Source organism: Pagrus major, chromosome 18 (genome assembly GCF_040436345.1).
Source record: "Pagrus major chromosome 18, Pma_NU_1.0".
Lineage (NCBI taxonomy): Eukaryota > Metazoa > Chordata > Actinopteri > Spariformes > Sparidae > Pagrus > Pagrus major.
In genome coordinates, this window is record NC_133232.1 from 24,231,499 (window position 1) to 24,245,367 (window position 13,869).

At 41.8% G+C, this 13,869-nt stretch overlaps 1 protein-coding gene across 1 annotated transcript in view; it reads right to left on the reverse strand.

Moving 5' to 3' along the window:
* The window catches only part of LOC141013384 (A disintegrin and metalloproteinase with thrombospondin motifs 2-like), a 124,390-nt gene that overhangs the window by 54,361 nt on the left and 56,160 nt on the right, over window positions 1-13,869 (reverse strand). The window lies entirely within an intron of this gene.

Below are 13,869 nucleotides of genomic sequence, written 5' to 3' on the forward strand. Positions count from 1 at the left end.
GTTTTTCAGCCCGGTGTGGAGTTGCTCTTTATGAAGTGAGGAAGCCGAGGAAAGGAGAAAGAGGTTCAATGAAGTGGGGGAGGACAGCAAGAAAAATATGAGGAATAGAAAATAAGACAGCAAAAGGGAGCAAAAGGAGGAGTTATTAGCTGAGTAAGAGTAGAAGACACACACAGACACATAGATGATCACAAGCCAGAACACTGGGGTTTGTCAGCGTGATTGGGAATCTTTTCAGAAATCTCCCAGAGTTCTGAGCGATGGCAGGAAATCTGGAGAAAGAGAAGGATCACAGAGGGAACGTGGGTGATATGCCAGGGAAGTGAACTAACTTTTTCTCTGGCGTCAGCGCATCTGCTCTGGAGGACGACCTATCTCCCTCTCATCGCTACAGGACGACACATATGGCGGGAGAGGGAGAGTTTGCGCTGAAGCTGCTCTGTGACAACGCACACAAGCAAAGAGCACGGCAGCAAAGACATGCCAGCGTGCTCGGTAATTGTCTCAGCGTGATTGTGACCACAGCTGCAGAGGACACATTACATAAAAGCAAAGGGCCTCCACACTCAGTTTCAACTGGCTGTGTAAACTAGTGGCTCAATTATAGCTATTACGCGCTCCTCGGATAGAGATCACACCACAGTGGAACAAACTGAATACTCTAAAACTCATGACCCCTCCTGTCTCACTGCCCCAGCAGAGTAAAGCTTAGGCTACGCTTCAAACCTACTGTGAAATGATTTGTGTAGCTTTTCGTGTGGTTATTATGGAGATTATCTTGCATTATCATGAACGCTTTGTGTAACGTAAAGCCAGACAGATCAGACTTTTTTATCAACCTAAGAAGGAAACATTTCTACAGAACATATCTGGAGTTCAATGCCAACAGAAAAATGTTCATTCTGAATGTATCTGCGCAGCCACTACCTGCATCTAAAGCATAACTAATGTGCGCAGTTACAAAAAGGTTTTAATACGTCTTTTCTCCTTGCTCCTTTCTCCTGCATGTGATGCTGATTGAGCAGTTGGCCTCTGTGTCCTTTTTCTGATTCATGTTTTTTTAATGGTTTCGTTTAAGAAATTCAAAGCTCTTGTTTGATCTCAGGGCGAGATTACGGTATAGGTAAAAAAATTGTTGATCGTTTTTCAATGAATTACACTTTCCCTCATGAAAAGTGATAAGTGTTTTAGACATAGGACCTAAACCACAGTCTTCGCTATCAAATTGCTGCACTCTGTATGCTCAAGACAGCCCGTTCTCACTCTCAAAGCATCAGATACAGCAGCCTGGTCAGTGACCTTAAACTTCTAAGTTTGAAGCTGTATGTACCTCTCTTGAAGTCTAACTGGACAATGCAAATTACATATTATTGCTAACTTGATCGAGAGCCCTTCACGTTCAAAACTGATGCTAGAGGGCTAGGTAGAGCATCAAGGTGTGTGTCCACAGGGGCGTCGTTTCACGCTTCCCAGCTTTGCACACTTGACCAAAACATGCTACAACCACAGGCAACCATGCAAAAACATACTGGCTGCACCTGGTTGGATGAACACCACTCAAGGACCAACATGGCAGCTTGTTTGGCAAGCTTACATCACAGCAAATGTGTTTCTGAAGACATTTTTGGCAATCTGGCTTCATTTTAACTTGACAATGTTTAGTTTTTATAGTTTTTCAGGAGTTTGCTGAGGCATTGTGTCATGCTGGATGCCCCTGATTTGCATAAAATACCCAGAATTCAACTTAATGCAAATATACAGTGCACTATGTCAAAATTTGTGAAGGACTTGGGTAGGACTTTCCAATACAGTCCAAAGATTGTGACTTTACGCACGTTCTCGAGTGCCTCGTCTCAGTGCCTCTATCCGGTCTGCTGACAGAGAGCAACAGGAACTAATGATGCTAGAAATGGAGTCCGCTGACCTAAACTAACGACCGGCTTCCAGCACAACACAGAAGTCTCGCAGAGCCCATTTAAGGCCACTGACCAAGTTGCCGTATTTGTTGAGTTGGGAGCGAGAATGTGTTGCTCAAGAATGTCACTGTTCTTGGATCAGGAGGAGAAATTTAGCGCAATCCAAAGCAACAAATGTGTTTCCATCCAAAGCATATTTAGCAAATCACTGGTATAAAAACATATGAACTGAGATAGTGACTGGAATCAATATATAAACATAAACCCATCTATTCGGTTTCATTCTCTGCAGTTTTCTTTGATTATTAGAAAGGTTGCACACGTTCATCACCCATCCTGACAACTCTGCATCTGGTGTATATACACACATAAACGTGCACACAAAATAATCCCCAACTAGCAAATCTACAAGTTTGTAACTCTCATTGAGTTTCTTGGACAGAGTTATTCAATGTAACTGTCAGGTTACGATCATAAAAACACATTAAATTACAATCAGTAATATTAACAGTCATTTGGAATAATAAATGATCTCGATTGTAAATGAAATTGCAATCCATTCTATTAAATTGCAATTAATTATTGTGTCCGATTATGGTTGAACGGCCACGTATTGGCCTTTCAAACACCCGAGAGTGACTAAATCATGTCGCCGCAGCCACAATATACAGGGTGTGAACGCAGCCTGCGAGATGAGGAAAACACAATTAAAAAATATCATTTGATTATTGCAGCTCTGAAAAATGAAGACTAATAACCCAGCCTGTGCCTCCTACCACCACTGTGTTACTGTAATTGCTCCACACAAGCGCACGCCATTAAAGGTTAGGGATCAACAGGGTACGGACAGCCACAACATGACCCATCTCAATTTGACAGTCACTCCGGTTCAGCGGGTGCAGTAAACAGAATGACAATATGTGTATTTTCAGTTCTAAGCGGGCCTTGTTTTCTTCTCCGTCTCTCCATCCTCTCTTCTCTTCAGCCATTCTCCACTTTTATTTGTGCTAAATCTGAACACATCAAACTAATGCCACAAGACAGATGAGCCTGCTTAGTGGGAGCAGAGAACTGACGATATAGGAGATGATTTGAATTTTCTCTTTCCCTGCCCCCTCTCTCTTTAAACATCACATTTAAAATAATATAAACATAAATCTGTCACCTGTCCCACCAGATTTTTAACCTACTGAGCCATGAATTAGTTTGTCTGTCCTCAATGCTCATGGCTAGTATTATAGCTATTGTTGAATGAAGCAGCACAGAGCTGAGTTTTTATTCAATTAAACTTCCCTTGGGTGCGCAGCGGCAAATGAACTGCAGCCTAACAAACTCCCACCACCACACATCACTCCGCTAATCAGACAGCTGCCATGAGGCGCATAGTCCACTTGGAGAATTTCATTCTCAGTACACGGACTCTGTGCATTACAGCCATCGTGTGCACAAACAGCAACATATTCTGTCTTTGTTTGTGAATATCAAAGAAATAAAGATGCATTCCAGCGAGGGACAAGAGAGCGTAAACTGTCTACGAGGTCAACAAGAACCACACAGTATGATGCCGTTTGCTCAAAAGTGAAAGGGAGAATGATAAAGTATCTGTCTGAGTTTACTGAACCGCTGAAAGCAGATGTTTTACAAACATACCATTCTTCTTACGACATGAATCCTTTTTGCAAATACTGATATAACAGATCAATGTTAATTCACATAGTAATTGTGAGTGGAGATATATCAGATTTTACACAAATAAAACTTGGAAATTAAAAACATATTTGCTTTTGCTGACTATGTAACAGTACGGCAGATGTAGAGTAAATCTTTGACTCTGATTGGCTATTGCTGCTCTGAAGAAACATGTTTTCATCGTGTGATCTGGTGAGAGATAAACATAAATACATAAAGATCGTCTTGATTCTATTTTATTTGAAAATAGTAGTTTTCCAAGTTTGGAAATTCATTTACTAACTTTTTTTTCTGGTGCTTTCAACCATTTCACATGGTCTTCATCAGCAGAGGCAGTTTCCTTAGTTGTCATGGGCACGAATTTGTTGACATGAGGTATCAGAAACACTTAAAATTGTATCTCTAGCACTTTTAGGGCTTCTTGTTTGTGGTTATGATATAGTTGAAAGGCTAGTAAGACCCTTTCAACTTGAGTCAGGATTGTTTTGTTAACATAGAATAACCTGTCATGGTTAACTTAACTAATAAACTAAAAAAGTGCTGCGGAGGAAATCATATCAGTTATGAACTTGCATCTCAATAGCTCCATCTCCATGACAACTGAGCAGCTGATGAAAGCCACGCTATAAGGTTGAAAGCTCTGGACAAATCTAGTAAGTGAAGCTTTAGTTAAGATTGTTCAGTACATTTTTGGAACGTGCCACATTTTATTGTTTCATGTTTCTGACTAAGAATTTTCCAGAAAACAGACTCCTATCAGCAAACAGCGCTTTAATCACTGACACATACTCCTAAGAGGGTAAAACCACACTTCACCATGACTCTAATGATTTTGCTCTTGAGGAACATGTTTACTCCTCACTGAAGTAGATGAGTGCTGTGCACACACACAACAAACAGACACACAGGTTGAGGAAACTGCTGTAATAGCAGAGAATGTATTGGGATGAAAGCCTCGTTCACACGAGAGGCTCCATTAACCTCTGAATCAGCTGCCGGAGTATTACACACACATTATTATATTAACCTACATGGTGTTTTAGTGAGTGGTTGCTCATACAGGGGACCATTAGATGGCAGTTTAATGGCACTGCGTGCCCACACAGGTGTTATTCTGCCTGATTTGACTTCATTTCAGGGTGATGTTGGGTGGGGCTGCGCTGGGAGTCACTAAACCCTGTGTACTTAAAAAGATGATAAAGGTGCAAGCTGCCCTGCCTCAACAGATGCCACTCAACTAACAGGAGATCACCCACATAGTCCTGAGAGGAGCCAAACAAACAGTAAACATCTGTGTCACCATGGCTGTGTAGACGCTTGAACATTAGAAAACAATGTCAAATATTTCTGCTCAAGCGTGCACATCGAGGAAGCTTATTCAGCGACGGCAGTGGCTCCCACACTTCTCTGAGGAGTGCCAGATTTAACACAGCATGCGTGTGTGTGTGTGTGTGTGTGCATGTGTACAGAGTGTGTTTGCGGCATTGTGACAGTAGTGGGAGGAAGGAAGTCACACGCCATCTCCTCTTCCATGAGCTTCTGTCCCTTAGGTTGGCTGGTTACATAACTGATGCTAACACAGAACACTGGCCACCTCCAGGGAGGTCTGTTGCACGTAATTGTAGTCACACAGTTGTACCTGCTGCTGTGTGCGAGCCCTGTAATTAAGGTGGCATACTTAAAATAACTATGCATTAAATGATATATATATATATGTATGTATATTATCATCGCACACTCATAGCCGCAGTAACATCATCACACAGATCCTGTGTATATACTAACCCTCTACTTAAACTCGCAGTGTGGGACTTGACATATAAATGACAAAAAACTCAATTACAGTATTCATTTTTACATCCAACTCCATTTTTCCTTTTTTTTTCTGACTTTTATTGTCAAAAATTGGAAGTTTTAACATTTTTCATCTCAAATTGTTAAAGGTCTAGCAAACAACACCAACACTCCCCCGGTGCTCCATGCTCCCGCTCGGGCAGAGTCAGCTAATAGGAGTGCTAGCTGCACAGCCAGGTGAGCTAACTAGCTAATGGCAGCTACGGTTAAGAGCAGTTAGCGGTTACTCTGGTGATATCTTAGCTCCTTTACAGTTCAGGAAAGATTGTTATGTCAAAAGAATGGCTAAGGTCAGGCAACACAAAACATGGGTTATGGAAAAACTAGCATGGTTACAGTAAGACTGGAAAATAATAAGTAAACACAAACAAACAAACAAACAACATTTTGAATTTTGGGATTGTTTGTATCAACAATGTTCATACAAAAACACTGTGAATTTAGATTTAACTTGCTGTATCTTCTCCTCATGTTTCCCTCTCCCTTTGCTTATCACAATAACAGCCTTTGCCCTGAACTCAAGTTAATCATTGTTTCTCATAAATATAAAAAAAAAAAAAAATACAAGGAAACACACTTAGCTATGTAGCAGGATTTTAACATCATCATCAAGAGTCTGGAACTGAAAATATGAACACAACATCTGAAGCACCATCAAGGCTCAGAAAGGTGCTAATCTTGTCAAAACACTATGATCACCATGATTATAGTGACGCTCTCTCAATCACTAAGGCTGTAATAACACTATAGCCCTTTATCCCTCCAAGGCTTCCCTTCTTCTCCACCTCATCCTCTCCTCACTCACTCTCTCTTTGTCTCGCGTACCGACAGAAACCCACACACACATACGCAGACACATACACAGACTGTGTGTGTGGGTCAGTGCAGCAGCGGTGGCTGCAGACTGGAGCAGAGGTCGGCCGCGCCCTGCTATTATCCCTGGAGACCTCCTCTGTTTAAAGGCAGCGCTGTGGCACACTGAGTGATGGCTCAATGGAGGGCCTGCTGGGAGCTTACTAGCAGGTGAGGAGTCAGACGAGCCAGAGGGAGAACACACACAGAGGGACGCAGCGCAGGCACATGGACAAATATACACTCGCACACCGGTCGACGCGCAAAAGCTGCCAGTCAGTCACGAGTAAAATAGGCAAGAAAAAAACCCTGCAAATGCGCAGGGAAGCACACACACATGCAGGAATGCTTGACTGTGGGCACACACACACACACACACACACACACACACAGACACACACATATGCTGAGTGTGGTGAAAAGTCGTGCTCTCCAGGGATAGAGCCAGTGGCCGCAGAGAGGGAGAGAGGAAGCAGCTGGCTGCTGGAATACTTCCCCTCCTAACACTGTAATTTCCTCCCAGAGGCACACCTGGGCCAGCACTCATTCAGACATATATACTGTATCTGTGTGTGTGTGTGTGTGTGTGTGTGTGTGTGTGTTTGTTCTTTTGTGTGTGCATGCTTGGCTGCTTGTGCGCACGTTTATGCAGGTATGCGCTAACACACACTGCTGAAGCAAAGTAGATCCCTACTGCCTAATATAACGCCCATATTATTATATAGCATTGCACATTATTACATTCATAAAGCACATGTTCTGTACATAATTCGGGCTGTAAAACAGTGTGGTGCCGCTGCTCTGTGGACCTGAAATAAGCAGCAGCTGCTGCGATAAGCTGGCCAGAACTGAACAACCAGCTGATCTGAGACCAGGATCATGTTAAAGCCAGTTTTATTAGATGGACACAAAACAAGTGGGTGATATGCCAAAACAGTTTTGCATTAATTTCTTTGATAAAAGAAGCTGAAATTGAATTCCTCACACTGGATCCTACTTAAGATTTAATTGAAAAATCTCCACCTGACACCTTCTTTTCCTGCATAGGCTATACTTGCATTCTGAACAGCTATCTTGAGCTTCACAGCCTGTATTTATCGTCCATATAATGGTTCACTGGAGTTTATGTTTCCGAATCCTGGAATTTGCCGCTAAACATTGGGTTTTTCATGCTAAAAATGCTCAGCCTCAGACAAGCCGTGGCAAAGGACATTGTTTACATAGGCTATATATGGTGAAGGAATTCCCCTCTTAAACTACTGGGTTTTGAAGCTTAAACAAGGACAGGCAGCTCCTGATTTAATTTAGACTAGGGCTTAGACACACAATTCTGCTTTGGGGCAAATGGGAAGACAGTGTTGGAATGGGAACATGGTGCTTCAGGGGGCTGGGCCAGGAAATGGCAAGAGGCGTAAATGTGGCAATTAGAAAAGAGATGAGCGTTGTATTGAGGAACCTGATTGTAAAAATGCAATGTTTCTGCTATTATTAAGGAAATGTCCTATTGATAACAATGGAGTGGTTGATAGCAACATCTGGTGGTTCAGACTGGGAGAACAGAGCAGTAGAGGAGTGTTGGTGTTTACACCGTAAGCACAGGAGCATTGGGCAGGGATGGGCCGGGGCTAGCTGGTTAGCATGCTAACTCCAGTAGCCATCATAATGTAAAAACTGTTATTTCTGTCTGTTGATAATTTTAGTTCTTTTTTTTCATGTTTTCAACAGAAATTCCTGCATTTTGCACCTTTAGTGACTTGTCAGGTTAAATACAGGTCAAATAAATACAATTAAAAATAAAACACAACATTGCATCAAAGGTTATTTTGTGGCTCGATCTCCTCGTCCATGTTGCATTGTTTATAAAATGTCACCACAAGAAGAGCTGTGTGAAGTTATTCATCCAATCAGTATACATATATAGTTGGCCACATTACTCTATTGGTTTGTTCATGTAGTGCTCATCTGCTTGTCAGTGAGGTTATGTGAAGTTTGGAAACAGTAAGAGGACATTAAATACTGTGATCTCTATGATTTTAGACACCTTCAAGATGGATCAAGATTTAAAATCGTTAGATCAACCAGCTATTGTTACTTTCACTTACTAATCACTTTATTTTGGAGAAAAAGAAAAAGTGAGCACACCTGAAAGTCAGTAATCCTGCCTCGATGCAGAGGAAAACTGTCGCACAACTACGGCAACAACAGCAGGTCAAAGTTGAACCATGATGTTGGTCTTTCAACTATGATGGATGTTTACAAGAAACATAATTTTAGTGTTCAACTTTGTTTTCACTTCCCAAAAAGTTTGGTTTACCTCGAGCGTGTGTTTAAAAACCCATCTGACCGTCTGACTGTGAGTTCTTTTTCCAATCAGATTTCTTTTTGCTGTTGGAACGACAACCAAAACTACAAAAATAAGACCAGGGTTGTATGAAACCGTAATTTCCCATCAAAGTTGTCCACGTGCAGATCCAAAGCAAATGGATTAAAGGATGTTCTTACAACGGCCTCTCAAATAAGCCTCTTAATGAACTCAGAAGAATGTCACCTTTCTGAGGTTTTCAGGTGGCTCTTTGGGAGTCCAACAAGAGGCACGCTGTACTGCAAAGTGTCTGCTGGGACCCTCTGTTATATACTGAGCATGAGTTCAGGCCATTTATGTTTTGTGTGTGTGTGTGTGTGTCTGTGCTAAGATCAGAGCAGAAGTGCTTAGTCACGAGTCTCCACTTAAAAACCCTTGTACCATATGACTATCCTTGTGTCACACCAGCAGAGACAGAGACAGCGCAAGGAGGAGGGAGTAAAGTGAGAGAGAGAGAGAGAGAGAAAGGGTGAGTTCTCGAGGGAGCCCCCTTCATTTTCAGGATGCGAGAGGCAGACATTAAGCTACAGTGACTAGCACCACTGGCCTCTGTCTGACCCCCTCCAGCTTCCTCTCAAAGCCAAAGCTGAGGCGTCATCGTATCGGTGCGGTGCCACGTGGCACACACCGACGTCAGTGACCTAACCCCCGCTCACATCAACAGAACCAGCAAAGCACAATACAGTTAAGCACAAAACATACAAGAACAGCACAGAAGAGCAGCGCCTGAGGGGCAAAAACGAGTGCTGGCTTTGTGCAGACGCATGGGGTCCTGTGTAGCTGCCTCAGTCCTCCGCCCATTGTCAGACCACCAGCTAATTGCTATGGCTTCCCCCCCAGAGGCTGCAGGGAGCCTTTCTGCCTTGAGAACAATACAGATCTCTGAAATGTCAAGGAAAACAAGTCAGCTGCAAAGGGCTCCATTTTTGTAACACGGTCCTTTAACCTACTGTGAACACGAGCCCAGAACACAGCTGAATGACTGTTAGCATGCCACCAAAACATAGCATACAAACAGTGCTAGAAGAAATATTCAAATCCTTTTGATAAGTAAAAGCTCTAATACAACACTGTGGTGACTCCACCAACTTTACACATTAAAGTGTGTTTACAGGTCTTGGGAAATACTACTGCTTGTGTGAAGAAGTAATATAGTATAAAGCCTTTTGTGGCTCCAGAGGAAGCTGCAGGTAATCTGATAAATGCCCTCGACAGATTTCACTCAGTGGCTAAGTTGCATTGTGGGTAATGTAGGTGCCAGGATTTCCAAAGCAGTCCACTGGTCTCGCATTCTCCTTCAACACTGTTGGACTCATTATGGACAGTTTTAAATCAAATGATCAAAGTTGATGCAGCAGAACGAAACCTGGTGCCCACATTACCCACAATGTTCCCTGTGACTGTTATTATCATATAAGATATCATTAGATTGTAATTACTCATACATTCATGTGTATGGTGCGTTTTACTGCTATAGATGTTTAAGGTTGAGCTAACTACTTTAGCTAAAATGTTGGGTAGTTTAATGAACAGCAACGCATCATATTCTATAAGATCGTCGTTTGTTTGTAGCGTACCTTTCCTGTGAGAACCACAAATCTGTAAAAAGGCAACTCCTTTGTTTTCAGCTTTGTGACGATGCATTTTCCAGCTGATCTAAACGCGTTAATTATATTTTATCGTTTTAAATATATTATCATATTATTGTTTATTTATCTTAAGAAGTAATCCCCACTTAATCCTCCAGTTTATCGGGAAAAAAATCACATTAAAAATAATCACATTTGGACGTAGGTGTTGACTGGAAAGGAAGGGTATGACAATCTGAAAAGTAACGAGTCACAACAATAAATATATTAATCGATTAGGTGTCAACTGTTAAATTAATCACCGGCTATTCTGAAAATGTATTGATTGGCTTGACTCATTTGTTAAAGGGGACAAGAGTCAAAAATCTATGAATTCAGCATCTTAGATGTTAGTATTTTCCAGTGGACATTTTCCACCATTTTATAGACCAAACAAAGAATCGATTAATTGAGAAGATGGTGCAGTAACAAGTACAATATTTGTCAAGTTCCTCAAATGTATTACTTTGAATGTAGTAAAAAAGTAAGAAAAGAAATAAATAAAAAAAATGGTGACATTTATGCATGATATTTGTGTGGGAGTTTAGTCCAGGTAGCGGACTAGGTGAGGGGGATTATGGGAAAAAGCCCTGTGGTAGTGCTTTTGTTTGGGCATGCCTCAGTACCCTGGACACAACACTGCACTGGCACAAATACACATGCTTGTATAACACGCAGTTATAGCAACACACCAACACAGACAGCCCAATCCCACTGGACAAATACTAAACGCCACCCTGAGTGTCCAGAAGTAAAAAAAAAAAGAAAAAAAGAAAGAAAAACATGTGTATGGACTCCAGAAAGCAAGATGAGAGTTTGTTTGGGGCAAACCCAGAAGAAAAATAGGGTGGAGAGGAAATAAAATAAGAAGAACAGAAAAACATTGATCACAACCACAGATGAAAGGAGGAGATAAAATGAAATTGTGAGGGGCTGGAGGAAAAGACAGATTGAAGGATGGACCTCTGTCCGCCCAGCACAAAAATGAATGGCAATCCTTCGTTTTCTAACACTGCGGCGATTAATTGACAAATGTGCCACATTAATAATAAAACCTGCTCTCCCCACTTAGGACATTGATTCACACCTCCTCAGCCTATGGTGTAAGAAACCGATCAATCTCGCTCCTTCTTCATCTCTCTTTCTCTTCTTCTTGAGCTCCTCTATTACCTTGCTAAATATAACTTCCGTTCCCTCCGTCTTTAGCCAGGAAATGAGTCCAACATTCAATAACTGGCTGTGAATTAAGCAGGCTTGGCGAAGGCGATCTCCAGAAATGATTGATTGATTATTAATTAATTCGCTAATGTCCCTGATTGATCTACAAGGCGGAGTGATCGTGTGAGGAAGAGAATATGATGGAAATCAAAGAGGAGAGAGGGAAAGGATTTGGTTTGGAAAAGCAGATCTATAATGTGCTCCCTGTGTGGCTGTGATATTACAGTGATGTGATGTAACAACTGGAAGGTAAACCTATGTTTACATAATGTTGTGGTCTAGAATAGCTAAGACAGAGATAAAAAGGAAAAAGACAAGAGAAACACAGAAAGACAGAGAGAGAGAGATCCACATCAAATGCTACTGGGAGCAGCACATGCCTGCTCATCTGTCTGTCTGTCTGTCTGTCTGTCTGTCTGTCTGCTTAGCCTTGAAAATCCCGGCACTCAAAGCCAGACGACCACAGAACTCATGCCCACGCCATACATGCACGCACACAGACACACACACACACACACACACTGTGGCCTGTTCTATCCTACGCTATTGATCTGCACCCCACTCTTCATTAGAAAGAAAGATTCAAAGGCAACAAGGAGCAGTGAGACGTGTTCTCTCTGTGTGTGTGTGTGTCTGTGTCCACGTATGTGTGTTCAGAAGTGTAAATGTATGATCAAGGGAGTTGTGTAAGCCGCTTGTGGTTACATCCTGTATGTATATATATATATGTGTGTGTGTGTGTGTTTGTGTGTGTGACTTCTGTATAGGTTTTCTCAGGGTGTGCATTCCCGTGCTCACATGTGTGTGTGTGAACGTATGTGGATGTACTGCCAGGTATCAGTAACAGAGGGAGCAGATCTGTGTTACTCCAATGCAGTCTGTCCTCACTGGGTGTTCCTATGGAAACTCTCTCTCTCTCTGTATATTATTAGACATTCTCGAGTCAACTGCTCAGAATAGGAAGACGCACAGATCACATCTATTGCGATACACTCGTTATAAAGCGCTTCGGCTCGCTCCTGTACAACATGGCCGACTTGTTTCTGTGAGAGTATTTTTGCTTTGGTGATTAGCTGAGGTGCAGACTCTTGCACTGGTTCAGGTCACCACTGATTGATTTGCAGGCATCGGATCAATCACGGTGATCGGGCAGCCACTTCCACTGACATAAGCCCGAGGCGTGCATTGTAGTAATGTTTTTGTCCAGCAAGCCAAGTTCTCAACCCTCTGACAGTGCGGCTGTCGATACTGAAAATTCTGTTTTCTATGATTTTTTTCCCCCTTTTGTTTTGTATCCTGATTTGGTGCACGTTTTCAAAATCTTAACGCACCTGAAGGGGGGAAAAAATCAATACCAGTGATGAAGTTTCTATGTAATTAGGAAAAATAACCTTCCCCAAACTGCCTCTGCCACTGTATGAAATTTATGTGTATTAAATAATAAGCAGATTCTTTCCAAAACAAATCTTTTCAATAATTTTAATTAAGCTCTAATAGGAGACTTGTTATGCTTTTACGTTTTCTCCTGTCCTTCAGTGTGCACCAACGGGAGCTCCTCTCTCCCACAGAAAACACTGCTCCTGAAGTGCCTGAAACACCTCGTCAGCAGTCCCGCCTTTAGTTCTGTGACTTCTTGACATCACTACGTCACCATATCACATTCATTTGCGTAACTGATGCCTATATTCACCGTAGACAAGCTAACTGGAAGCTGAAAACACGACAGAGCCGACTGAAGACACAGAGTGCTGCTGGCTCAGACGTGTGTGAGCTGACCAATCAGAGCAGACAGGAGCTAAAACGGAGCGTTTCAGACAGAGGGGGAAAACACTGCTGACAATAGATGTGTTTTTTGAGCATTAAAGCATGTGAACCTATTCAAGCACTAATCCAAAATGAAACTATAACCTGAAAATGTGCATAATATGTCTTTAATATTAATTAAGTATCACTAAATGTAAATGTTATCCTACACATGTTAATGCACATTAACTGCTCCACCCAGTCTTAGGATAAATAAAATATTAAAAGATTGAGAATGCAAAAAGAAACAAAAAAAAACACGAGACGGCCTCTCTAGAGCTAGTGTTTGATTTGTCTGTTCTGGGCCATTTCTGCCAATTGACCCTCCTAAATCCTACATACATGTACTGGACCTTTGGGAGCTTTGAAGGCGACACATTAGACTAAGAATTGTACAATTAAAGACATTTTTGATGCTTTTTGTTCCTTTGGGTTATTTAAAAGGATAAATAGATGCATTTTCCAAATTCCAATTTGATTAAAACTTCCACTTATTTTGTGTTCAGCTAAGAGATAAAGAGAAAAAACACAGTACGATGAATTCAGC